This window comes from Nuphar pumila, chromosome 14, assembly GCF_984573655.1.
Source record: "Nuphar pumila chromosome 14, dmNupPumi1.hap1.1, whole genome shotgun sequence".
NCBI classification, from domain to species: domain Eukaryota; kingdom Viridiplantae; phylum Streptophyta; class Magnoliopsida; order Nymphaeales; family Nymphaeaceae; genus Nuphar; species Nuphar pumila.
Window position 1 is genome coordinate 16,458,662 of NC_143262.1, and position 13,353 is coordinate 16,472,014.

General features: G+C 35.9%; 1 protein-coding gene across 1 annotated transcript in view; it reads left to right on the forward strand.

The window, feature by feature from the left end:
* Window positions 1-11,586, forward strand: part of LOC149816505 (protein LATERAL ROOT PRIMORDIUM 1-like) — a 62,008-nt gene extending 50,422 nt beyond the window's left edge. Inside the window, exon 3 of the mRNA XM_089987602.1 lies at window positions 11,251-11,586. The gene's annotated coding sequence lies outside the window, so the exon portion shown is untranslated. The remainder of the gene's footprint in view (window positions 1-11,250) is intronic.
* Window positions 11,587-13,353: the final 1,767 nt, after the last annotated feature.

Below are 13,353 nucleotides of genomic sequence, written 5' to 3' on the forward strand. Positions count from 1 at the left end.
TTATTTAAATTTTCATTTTCACTTCAAGGTATTCTTTTGCCACCAAATTCCTATTCTTTTTCAAAATACGGGACAATCTTGACATCATTCATGAGAGAAATGATATTACCTATGAGGGTCTTTTAAAAATCATGAAAATTTTAGTTCAAATATTTTATTATAACCTTTTTCAAAGATCAACCCTTGTGTTGATCATATTTTTTCTAACAAATTGATTTCAAATCATTGCATTTTAAAGATCAACCCTTGCGTTGATCATATTTTCTGAAAATTGATTTCAACCGTTGTGTTGATCATATTTTCTGAAAATTGATTTCATTACATTTCAAAGATCAACCCTTGTGTTGATCTCATTTTCAAAAAAATGATTTCATTACATTCAAAGATCAACCCTTGTGTTGATCTCATTTTTCAAAAATTGATTTCATTACATTCAAAGATCAACCCTTGTGTTGATCTCATTTTCCAAAATTTGATTTCATTTTATTCAAAGATCAACCCTTGTGTTGATCTCATTTTTTTTTTCAAAAATTGATTTCATTACATTCAAAGATCAACCCTTGTGTTGATCTTATTTTCCAAAAAAAAAATTGATTTTATTGCATTCAAAGATCAGTCCTGGTGTTGATTGTGTTTTCTAAAAAATTTGATTTCGAATCATTGCATTCAAAGATCAACCCTTGCATTGATCATATTTTCTAAAAAAATTTGATTTTGAATCATTGCATTCAAATATCAACCCTCGTATTGATCATATTTTCTACAAATTGATTTTCAAATCATTGCTTCAAATAATTAACCCTCATGATGATCTCTCATGAATGATCCCCTTTCAAAGATCAGCTCTCGCGGATGATTTTTCTTTCCAAAAATGATTTTCTCATATTCTTCTCTCATTTTGAAGATCCCACATGCAGGCAGGATCAAATCTTTTCTCAACTTTTATCAAAATTTTCATTTATCAAATTTTCTTTTCAGTCTTATCAGTTTTATTCATCTTTATCAAATTTTATTTTATTTATTCATTTTTATTAATTCTTCTTGTCAAATTCTTATTTCAAAAATCTTACCCTTTCAGGTTAAGGGATAAACCTGATGCCACTTTCCCATGAGGTATTTCTTTTTCCTTCTTTTCTTTCTCCCCCCTTCAGGTTAAGGGATAAACCTGAAACCTCATCCTGCGAGGTCCTTATTTCTTCAAAATAAGGGATAGTCTTGAATGTCTTTTCTCCTCTTTTAAAGCTTCATTAATCTCTGCCAAATTTCTTCTTTATCAATTTTTCAAGCTTTGCTGATTCTTTTGATTCTTTATCAAACCTTTTATCAATTCTTGCCAAAATTTTATTTCCTTCCCCATTCAAGATAAGGGGTTAATCCTGAAGAACCAGGCCACATACAGCTTAACTATGATGGTCTATTTCAATCCACAAGTTGAATCCTTTTTTCTTAAATTGAGATATTTAGTTTGAATTCTTATAAAATCAAAAACCCGTAGGTTGAACCCCAGTCAAACCAATATGACTCGTAGGTTACATCCCTTCTCAAACCAAAATTCTTTCTTAACCCATCGATCTTTAGGCTGAACCCCTACTGATCAGCGAGCCTTAGGTTGAAGTCCTACTGATTCGCAGTCCTTAGGTTGAAATCCTTTAGGACCTTTTCTTTCGATCTTTAGGCTGAACCCCTACTGATTAGCAAACTTTAGGTTGAAGTCCTACTGATTCGCAGTCCTTAGGTTGAAATCCTTTAGGACCTTTTCTTTCGATCTTTAGGCTGAACCCCTACTGATCAGCGAGCTTTAGGTTGAAGTCCTACTGATTCGCAGTCCTTAGGTTGAAATCCTTTAGGACCATTTCCTTCGATCTTTAGGCTGAACCCCTACTGATCAACGAACTTTAGGTTGAAATCCTACTGATTCGCAGTCCTTAGGTTGAAATCCTTTTAGGACCATTTCTTTCGATCTTTAGGCTGAACCCCTACTGATCAGCGAGCTTTAGGTTGAAGTCCTACTGATTCGCAGTCCTTAGGTTGAAATCCTTTTAGGACTATTTCTTTCGATCTTTAGGCTGAACCCCTACTGATCAGCGAGCTTTAGGTTGAAGTCCTACTAATTCACAATCCTTAGGTTGAAATCCTTTAGGACCCTTTCCTTCTGATCTTTAGGCTGAACCCCTACTGATCAGCGAGCTTTAGGTTAAAGTCCTACTGATTCACAGTCCTTAGGTTGAAATCCTTTAGGACCATTTCTTTCAATCATTAGGCTGAACCCCTACCGATCAGCGAACTTTAGATCGAAGTCCTACTGATTCGCAGTCCTTAGGTTGAAATCCTTTAGGACCTTTTCTTTCGATCTTTAGGCTGAACCCCTACTGATCAGCGAGCTTTAGGTTAAAGTCCTACTGATTCACAGTCCTTAGGTTGAAATCCTTTAGGACCATTTCTTTCAATCATTAGGCTGAACCCCTACCGATCAGCGAACTTTAGATCGAAGTCCTACTGATTCGCAGTCCTTAGGTTGAAATCCTTTTAGGACCATTTCTTTCGATCTTTAGGCTGAACCCCTACTGATCAGCGAGCTTTAGGTTGAAGTCCTACTGATTCGCAGTCCTTAGGTTGAAATCCTTTTAGGACCATTTCTTTCGATCTTTAGGCTGAACCCCTACTGATCAGCGAGCTTTAGGTTGAAGTCCTACTGATTCGCAGTCCTTAGGTTGAAATCCTTTAGGACCCTTTCCTTCCGATCTTTAGGCTGAACCCCTACTGATCAGCGAGCTTTAGGTTAAAGTCCTACTGATTCACAGTCCTTAGGTTGAAATCCTTTAGGACCATTTCTTTCGATCTTTAGGCTGAACCCCTACCGATCAGCGAACTTTAGATTGAAATCCTACTGATTCGCAGTCCTTAGGTTGAAATCCTTTAGGACCATTCCTTCCATCGATCTTTAGGCTGAACTCCTACTGATCCACAATCTTTAGGTCGAACTCCTACTAATTCGCATTTCTCATTTTGAATCCCCTTCAGACCATTCATAAGTCAATCTGTAGGTTGAATTCCTACCAATCTATATTCTTTTTCAGTTCTTAGGTTGCACTCCTATTAAACCAAAATTCGTTTTTCCAAAATTTAATCTGTAGGCTGAATTCCTACTAACCCATGTTCTTTTACGGTTCTTAGGCTGAATTCCTATCGAACCACATTTATTCTTCAAAAAGTAAATCTGTAGTTTAAGTTCCTACTAATGTGTATTCTTTGGCGGTTCTTAGGTTGAATTCCTATTAAACCCAAAATTCATTTTTTCAAAAGAATCAATTTGAAGGATAAAGTCCTACTGATCCATATTTCTTTTGTTGTTCTTAGGTTGAAATCCTATTGAACCAAATTTGTTCTTCGAAAATTCAGTCTATAGATAAATTCTTATTAGCCACAAATTCTTTTGCAAAATTCTTAGGTTGAATTCCTATTAAATTAAACTTCATTTTTCAAAATTTCAATCTGTAGGATGAATCCCTACAGATTCAATATTCTTTACGACTCTTTGGTTGAGTCCCTGTTGAGCCAATGTTGTATGATAAAACCAATATTTTCATGTTATTTCCTCCAAAATTTCAACTCAAGGTCTCATCAAAATCTATATTGAGTGATTATTTCACAAAAGAATTCGTGAAAACTTTGCCAATTTGCTAAAAGCATTTGTTGATTCTAAAAATCTGACTACACAAAAGGAATTTCTTCAGATTACCTCTAGCATTTCTTTTCAAAAAGGTAAAACTTTTTGCGAAAGAGGTAAAATTCAAAATCTTTTCCTGTTGATCAACCAAAAGGATGCGAGAAATATCCTCGATATGATCAGTAAAAGAAATCTTCAATGATGTTGAAAAGCCAGAAGCGAGTTGATATTGATCATGGCTATGACGCATGTTTAAAAATGACTTTCTGGCAATCAGGAAGTGGAAATATCTTGAGCTATAAAAAGAATTCACTCAACCCATATCTTCTCATTTTCGTTTAAAAAGTTGCAATCAAATATCCGCAAAAGGGATCTCTCAATTGTCGTCAAGATGAAGACGAATTAAGCGAGTAGACCCCCAGGGCCAAAGAAGATTTGAAACATCTCAAAGATGACGAAGTTTGTGACGGATCCTTCCAGGGAAAGTTCAGATCACCGTCAAGATGAAGGCGAGTGTGATGAACCTACCGACAAACCCTAAAAGATATTTGATTTCTGCTATCATCTAAAGACCTTTTGAGCCAATATCATATATAATCCCTGAGAAAAAGAAGGATCGGAGCATCTCCAAGATGAAGGAGTTTGTGACGTACCCTTCCCTGAAAAAAGAGAGAAAAGTCAGGACCCATCCAAATGAAGGATGATGTAAGAGCCCGAGAAAGTGCAATGACTCAAAAAGAGTGCAAAAGATCATCATGGGAAAACACCTAGATATCAAACTGCCAAAGTTGCCAAAAAGTCATCTTTTCTAATGCAAAATTCTTTTATCAATATCTCTTCATTTCCTGCTTTTATGAAATTAAGAATATTTCTTCTACTTCTCATATCAAGGAAATAGATAGCTTCCTTGAACAAAATCATCAGCGCTAAAATTTTGAATTTGACTCTTAGAACTGAAGGGTAACCCCATTTGGGGGAAATACTCTAGGTAAAAGAGAAAATATCTTTTGCACATACGTGCACATTTTCAAGCATTTGAATCTACTATGATTTTATCTTATTGGCAAAATTTTCTATCTATTCCAAGAATAAAATAAACATTCAATATCCATTTTGATGCAATCTAGCATTGTTTATATTTCCCAAAAGAGTTGCCTCTGAAGGAAGTATCTCTTCCTGTCCCATCACAGTTTTCTCATTAAAGGATTCCGTATGGTTCTCCCGCTTAGGATAAGGGTCAAAACCTGAACCATTTGCGAAAGATCATTTGATTTCAAAAGCTATTTCAGTCTCAGCAATAAGACGCCCAATTTCTTCTCCCTTTTCAAAAGCTTTAGGGAACCCTATATTTCCTCCTTTCGCAAAAACCCCTCTCGGACTTGTTCGTCCAAATTCCGAAGGTCCCATCGTGCTTTCTCCATTTTTGAGAAACCTGTATGGTAGATTTCCCCCACTCATAATAAGGGTCAAACCTGAACCTTCTGCGAAAAATTCTTTGATTTCAAAAGCTATTTCAGTCTCAGCAACGAGACACCCAATTTCTTCCCCTTTTCGAAGCTTTAGGGAACCCTATATTTCCTCCTTTCGCAAAAACCCCTCTCTGATTTGTTTGTCCAAATTTTGAAGGTCCCATCGTGCTTTCTCCATTTTTGAGAAACCTGTATGGTAGATTTCTCCCACTCAAGATAAGGGTCAAACCTGAACCTTCTGCGAAAAATTCTTTGATTTCAAAAGTTATTTCAGTCTCAGCAACGAGACGCCCAATTTCTTCCCCTTTTCAAAAGCTTTAGGGAACCCTATATTTCCTCCTTTCGCAAAAACCCCTCTCGGACTTGTTCGTCCAAATTCCGAAGGTCCCATCGTGCTTTCTCCATTTTTGAGAAACCTGTATGGTAGATTTCCCCCACTCAGAATAAGGGTCAAACCTGAACCTTCTGCGAAATATTCTTTGATTTCAAAAGCTATTTCAGTCTCAGCAATGAGACGCCCAATTTCTTCCCCTTTTCGAAGCTTTAGGGAACCCTATATTTCCTCCTTTCGCAAAAACCCCTCTCAGATTTGTTCGTCCAAATTTCGAAGGTCCCATCGTGCTTTCTCCATTTTTGAGAAACCCGTATGGTAGATTTCCTATCCAGATTAAGAGTTAACCCGGAACCTCGCTTCGCGAGGTATCTTCCTTGCAGGTTTGGGTTAAACCTAAGTCACATTCCAATGAGATTCCTCGTTTTGACAAGATGTTTTCTTCCAGTCCCATCATGGTTCTTCCCATCAAGGAACCCATGCTTTGTATATCCATCCAGGATAGGATTCCACTTGAGCTTCATTTCACAAGACATTTTCCGAAAATGTCCCATCAAGACCCTCGTGTATTCCTTTCCTCATTTCAAATTCATCTTGATATATTTTCGTCCCATCCAGGTTAAGGGCTAAACCTGAATCATTCCGATAAGAGTATCTGGTCTCACCCACGAGACTTGATCAAAATTCTCATTTCCCACCATTTCAGAATTTCCATCTAAAGTCCCATCACGATTTCCTCATTTTCTACTCAATCATATCATCTTCGAGGATTTCGTCTCCCCAAAACCATCCAGGATAAGGTTTCAAAGCCTGAGAAGCCATGTTTTCAAAATAATTCTTCCACACCCAGTTCAGATATGCTGACTGGGGCATTTTTCAAAATTTGGAGTGTAATCTTTGCCACTAAACTCGGCTTTCAACCTGCTTAGTAGCAAAAAGGGGCATCTGTGAACACCCCAAAATTTTCAAAGTTTTGTAAAAATCACCCTTTTGCCAATGACCTCATTTTCTGAGAAAATCAAAGCGATTTCAAAGCTAAATTTCAGTCATTCTTCAGATTTTCTGGATTAAAAACCATATTGATCCATTCAGAATTGATTTCGGGTCCGAACCTAGTGTTTAAAATCCAAATCTGAGTCCCGTTGTCCGAATTCCAAATTAAAATTACGAAAATACCAAAAATGGTTCTAAATGGCTCGGGCAATTCATCAGGCACTCTGGTGAATCCCTAACCCAATATTTTTCAGTTCAAGGTTATAAATCTCGAATATTTCCTAAAATTCTCGGCATAAATCCACTTTCTGAAGAAATTTCCTCAAAAATAGCTTTTTATTCTCAGAAAAACTCCCTTGTGTAAATATTTTACAAAAACACCATAAAATTAGTTTTAACCTTTGTTTTCTTCCATTTGATGGTTAAAACTAATTTTGAGATGCAAGCATCCAACATCTTCTTCCCTATTCACCTCATCCCCATCAGAGGCATTCACTGTATGTCATGTTAGCCTCCACTACATTCTGTTCCTGTTTATAACATATCATTTTAAGTTTATAATGCATCAATGATAAGCTTCAGCATACAGCTACTGTCAAATTAAAATGCCTGGGCCTATACGGCCTGATTTATGTTTAAAATTTTGGATTAAGTGATCTTGATTTTGGCATGTATATAGCCTGGGCCTACACGGCCTATACCCCCACCCGTGTTTCCTCTCTCTCAATGTTAGCAAAGGGATTTTGGCATGTATATAGCTGCGACCCTTTATGGGTGAATAGCAGAGGATGAGAAAAGGGCCCTCTCTCTGGCTCGAGCTCTTGCGAGCACTAGTTTTATTTAATTGCTCATGTGGCTACCAAAGCATAACCATGGGAAAATATTATTTTTGAAACCACAGCCTTCCCATGACAAATACATCTGCATATCAAACAGATTACTGTTAGTAAAGAGAAATCAATTTGCTCATTGCAAACCTCTTGTTGCTGCAAAAAAAGGAAATCTAGTGGTATTATTACTGTAAATTATTTTCGGTCTACTGTCTGGATGCCAGGTAAAACATTTTAGAATATACAGCTGTATATGCCACCATTTTCACTACCTTATTATATCTAACCACAACACTTATGTTTTTGCATCCCCTTTCTGCCATAGACATCTATATACATCCCATACTCTATGACATTAATGTATACCATCAACATCACTCTCATTCACCCACATTGCATGTATGTCATATGTGATGCATAGGTATATATGAATATATATGTATATATATATCAGTTCTCACATCTTGAATCATAAAAATCGTGGCATAGGAGCATCTCATTTTACATCTTTGAAATCAAGGTGATATTCTCTTCTACTTTCATACTAACCCGGTTGTTTTGCAGGAAATATGTAGATAAAGTCGTTATTTGAAGTTGTAAATTTGATTTTATGAGTTGTAATAGCTAGACTTTAATGAAAATTTACATTTCCTGCTTTAGGTAAAATGAATGAGCATTGTAGAATATCATGAATTGTTTGTTTTCATACATTTTTCTTTATTTCTCAAAAAATTCTCGCAATGGTGAAACACGAATGACACACGCACCATTTCGTAAGAGGTAATTGATACTAAGTTGATGATCCACATCAATGGCCATAGTCAGGGTGTGGATAAAACTTAGCATTTCTATCTTTTACAAAATAACACTGGATCCACACTGGATCCATTTCTCAAAATCCATCATATTTTCCTAAAAATATTTTCTTCTTTTATCAGAATTTAACTCAAAATTAACTCAAGATATATACCAATGGCCATAGTCAGGGTATATTGAGGGTTAATTTCATTTTAAATTCTATAAAAGCACCAAAAAGGTATTTTATCCTTCATTTGAATTTAGATATGACTATTATATAATACATTCAATGACCATAGTCAGGGGTGTATTATATCATTAGTCTTATTTAAATTCATTTGAAGAATGAAATATGATTTTCAAATCCAATTTCAAACTTATTCGAATTCATTCATCATATAGGATAGAGTTGCATCATATTTTCAAAATTTCCTTTTCAAAACTTCAAGTGATTCTTCTTCTTTATTTCTTAGATCAAATCTTATTCAAATCCAACTCTATCTCATCTCAAGATTTCAATTTCAAAGTCCAATTTGACTTTGAGACTCCAAAATCACTTTATATTCAAACTTCGAATTTCCAACTCAATTCAAAATCCAATTTCAAAGTTCAATTTAACTTTGAAGTTTCTGATTCATGTTCTGATTCAAAATCAAGTTTTCTTCAAGTTTTTAATCAAAGTTGAGATTGACTCTGAATCTCAAAATCCAAACCTTCCTAAGTTCAATCTGGGTTTTCAAAACCCAGATCCATCTTCAAAAGTCCCATTTGGACTTTCAAAACCCAAAACCCAAAGTTAATCTCAGCTTGGATCCAGATTTCCAAGTATGAATCCAACTTCACTTTGGATCTCAGATTACAGATCCAAAAATCCATTCTAGGATCCGAAACCCAATTTACTTTGGATCTCAGATTACAGATCCAAAATCCATTCTAGGATCCAGAACCCAATTCACCTCGGATCTCAGGTTCAGATCTAAAATCCATTCTAGGATCCAGAATCCAATTCTACTTTGGATCTCAGACTTCAGATCCAAATTCACCTTAGGATCCAAAACCAATTCTACTTTGGATCTCAGATTACAGATCCAAATTCCATTCTAGGATCTAGAATCCAATTCTACTTTGGATCTCAGACTTCAGATCCAATTCCATCTTAAGATCCAGAATCCAACCCTATCTTGGATCTCAGATTTCAGATCCGAATACCATCTTGGATTCCAAATCTTGAATCCAATTTCATTCAAAATTCCAGATCCAAATTCCACTTTAATTCCAATTCTTAAAACCAATTTCATTTCATTTCCAGATTTCAAATCAAGTTCTAATTTCAGATCCTAAATTCAAAATCCAACTTTGAACTCTATTCAAATCCAGATCTTGGATTTAGATTTCATCTTGAAATTCCAAACTTCTAAATCAATTCCGTTTCTCAATTTTATTCAGATTTCCCAATTCCATCTTTCCTTCTGATTCAACTTCATTTTCATTTCTATTCTGATTCAAAGTCCGTTTATGACTTTGAAAATTCCTTTTTCAAAATCATCTTTCAAAAATCCAGATTTATTTTCCCAAGCTCTTGATTATTCTAAAAACTTAGAACTTTAATCTTAAGTTCTAAGTTAGAAATCAATTTCTTCACTCTATCAGATTCATCTCAATAACACTTGGAACATTTTAGAACATTTTCAAAAAGAACATACATCTTTGCATTTGCATAAGCATGATTCTTTGTGCATTTAGACTTAGGATAAATTCTTAGATAATATTCTTAGCAAAGCAAAAGGCATAAATTCGACCCTTGGTTCGATTACCCTTGGTAAAGGCGCCAGGAACGGTCGAACCTCGTACCGACGAGCGGATCCCGTCTCCCAGTTTTCCCGCAAATATTTCAAAAACGGAGGCGAGTTATTTCAAATATTTTCAAAATTAAGGTCAAGTGAAACCCGCAAAAGAATTCCTCTTCTCTTCTCTTCTTTCTTTTCTCTTCTCTCCTTCTTTCTGTCCTTTATCTTTCTCCCTTCAAAAAGGAGGAAAATAAGAGGTTGGAAAGGGAAAGAGAAGGAAGAGAGAGAATATTTCGAGAGGAAAAATTTTGCGATGATCACAAAACGCCACCCACATTCAAACCAACGTCGACTGAAGGGTCACGCTCGGCTGCCTGAGCAGCCTGTGTCGCTTACATGACTTGTGCTGCCTGTAGAGCCTGAGCAGTTTGTGTTGTCTGTGTCGTCATGGTCTCCGTTAATGTATGGATGGCTTCCATCATAAAGTACCTCTGCTCCTACCAGTTTGCGGGAGCAGCAGTGGAAGACGAAACACCTCTGCATGAGTACGACATCTACAATGCATGTATTTTTCACAAATTAGACTCTTATCGATCCTACCCCCCTTGGGGATGATCATGAATAATAATCGTTCATACCATCACACTAAGATTTTTAATTCCACACCAATAACAATTGAACTATAAATGCAATCACTCATACAGAGTTCATATACTTTAAATAAAAGTATTAAATAGCCTTACCAATGGTTCTAGGCCCTCTACACCACTTCCTTTAAATAGAAGTTGTTCGTGAGGGATTGTGCTCTTTTATTGAAAATATGTTCTAGATCTCTTGCTAGCATGGAGGAACGTTATTAGAAAACCCCACCCAATATATGAGCATAGTTGGCGCCTTACAATATTTCACTTTTACCATACATGGTATTGCATATTCAGTCAATAAAGCCATCAGTTCATGCATGAACCAAATCAGGATCATTGGGCTCATATAAAAAGAATCCTATGTTATCTAAAAGGAACATTAATTTTGGTCTACAGATTAGGAAGTCCTCTTCCTTATAGTTATATGTGTTTTCTGATGTTGATTGAGCAAGATAGATAGGTGATCACAAATCTACAGGTAGTTATCTAACCTATATGAGAACCAATTTACTTTCTTAAACCTTTGTCAAACAACATATTTAAGCAGAATATAAGGTTGTTGCAGGTGTTGAAACTGGACTTGTTTGGCTCACAGCTAATGCAAGAACTGGACTTTCAGCCTTGTGGTGTCCCAGTTATCTGGTGTGATATCCTAGGTGTTACATATCTTGTTGCAACTCATGTCTTTTATGTGTGGCCCAAACACAGAAATTTATTATTATTTTGTGCAGGAAAAGGTTTTCAATGCAGAAATTGAAGTTTACTTTATTTCTTCTCAACACTTTAAGAACAAGGTCAACCTCATGGAGATTGGCTTGAGGGGGCGTATTAAGACAAAGCATCTAAGGTCAGATCCAAGATTCGGTACAGGTTCCAAGGGGGTGCCCAAGAGTCCTCCTCGGGAACAGACATCCAAGATTCCCTATATGCTTTTACACGAGTCATTCCAAGAAGTTTTTGGTTGAAGAGGCTTGTGAGAAGCAGTCTGAACTAAATAGGACTCCTATAAGAAAAATGTTTTATCTCAATAATGACTCTCTTATATGTAAGGGCTCTAAGGATATTGAAAATAATAGAGTTCTCTCATCTAAATGCAACTCATACATGAAAGGTTTATAAATAAAAAAAATCACACTCTTTACATGAATTGAGAGAGTGTTTACTCATGGACATAGATTACACTGAACGAATCATAGTTTGTGTTTCCTGTGTGTGTTCCCTATACCAGACGTGTGAGCCTTATAAGCTAAAACTAAATTAATAAGCATCACACACCCGACCATGGAAAGAAGATTTTCTCTCCAAGACTTCAACTTCTTTTTCGAACTTCACAATCAAGCTGTTGTGACGACTTGCTTTAAGGCTCCCCTGAAACACTGGAAGGCCCGTAACTTGTTCAATTTTGGAAATTTTGGACACCAAAAGGATCAAAATTAATTATTCTTTACTCACCCTGAGACTCGAAACCTCTTCAAACTCATTTAGCAGACTCATAATGTTCCATAATTTCTCTCTCCTTCCTTCTTCTTTTGTCATTGTCATGTTCGCAAGCTGAGGCAAAACCCGCCATGTCAGTAGAACCCAAATGTGGAGGGCCAGTTTAACCTTCAACGTTGATGCCAAGTGGTTTTATGGTAGAGCCTGGATTTTTCACTTGAAGGGTTAGCAAAAAAAAGTGTTGGAAAACCTATTTTCACCTATTTAGCATGTTTATTTAGCATATTGCATTTTGTAGATTTTCATCACACTCTCTCTCTCTCTTCATATATATATATATATACATATATATAGGGAAAGTGGTAGCTGCCTACTACTTTTTGAGCCTACCATCAATAAATATGTATTTTTGGGTTATTTTTCGAAAAGTTGACCCTGCAGATGTGTTCGGCATGCTAGATTTTCTAGGAAATGTCACCCGCATCATGTTTTTTTTATTAAAATATCATTTTTAAGCATTGAATATCTTTAAAAATTATAGATTGTCAATTTTTAAATCTTATAAAAACCTACCTGCATGTGGGAATCTTGATTTATATAAAATCAAGCATGTATATCACATATGTATGGTCAGATTTTAGAAAAAATAGAAAAAAACCCTTCCAAAGCTCGATAGAAATATTAAGAAGAGAAAGAAAGAGAGAGAGAACAAAGAAAACACTAGCTTTACGTGGCTTGGCTTTTGGCCTACATCTACATCGGATAATATACAGACCAGCAATGAAGAGACAGGCATACTCCGTTCCTCAAAGATCCTCACATTGCTTTTCCGCCAAAATGGCCATCAAGCACTGAACAACCAGCACCTCCAAAAAAAAATGGCCTATGCAGGACTTGGGTTGGATTAGGCCCATTTTTGCCTCTTGCCCTACTCTTCTTGCAAGGCTCAGGGTCGATACCACATCTCCCTGAGCTCTTCTCTTTATTTTGATTAAATAAAATCAAGTTTACTTTTTCTCTCAACAAAAAAAAAAAACCAACAACAATAGAAGAATACAACTGCTTATAGCAAACTCTCAAGGAAGTCTTAAACCCCAATACACTTGAAAACAGACTGCACTATCTTCTAAAAAGAGTCAGTTCTCTTAAATAAAAGAAATTAAACCCTAATCTGAACACTACACTTAAAAAAATAGGTGAAGTTAAGAATAGTACAAGCTATACAGCTGGAAAAGAATAGGCTTTAGTTTTCTTTGAAAGATATGTAAGTTTGACTGTAGTTTTCTCAAGCTATTTGCATAAACCAGGATAAAAGGTTCGGTGGATATGTTAATTAAGACTAAGAATTTGGTAGTCATTTGAAAATTATTTGTTTTTTAATAGGCAAGCTGTGGGAT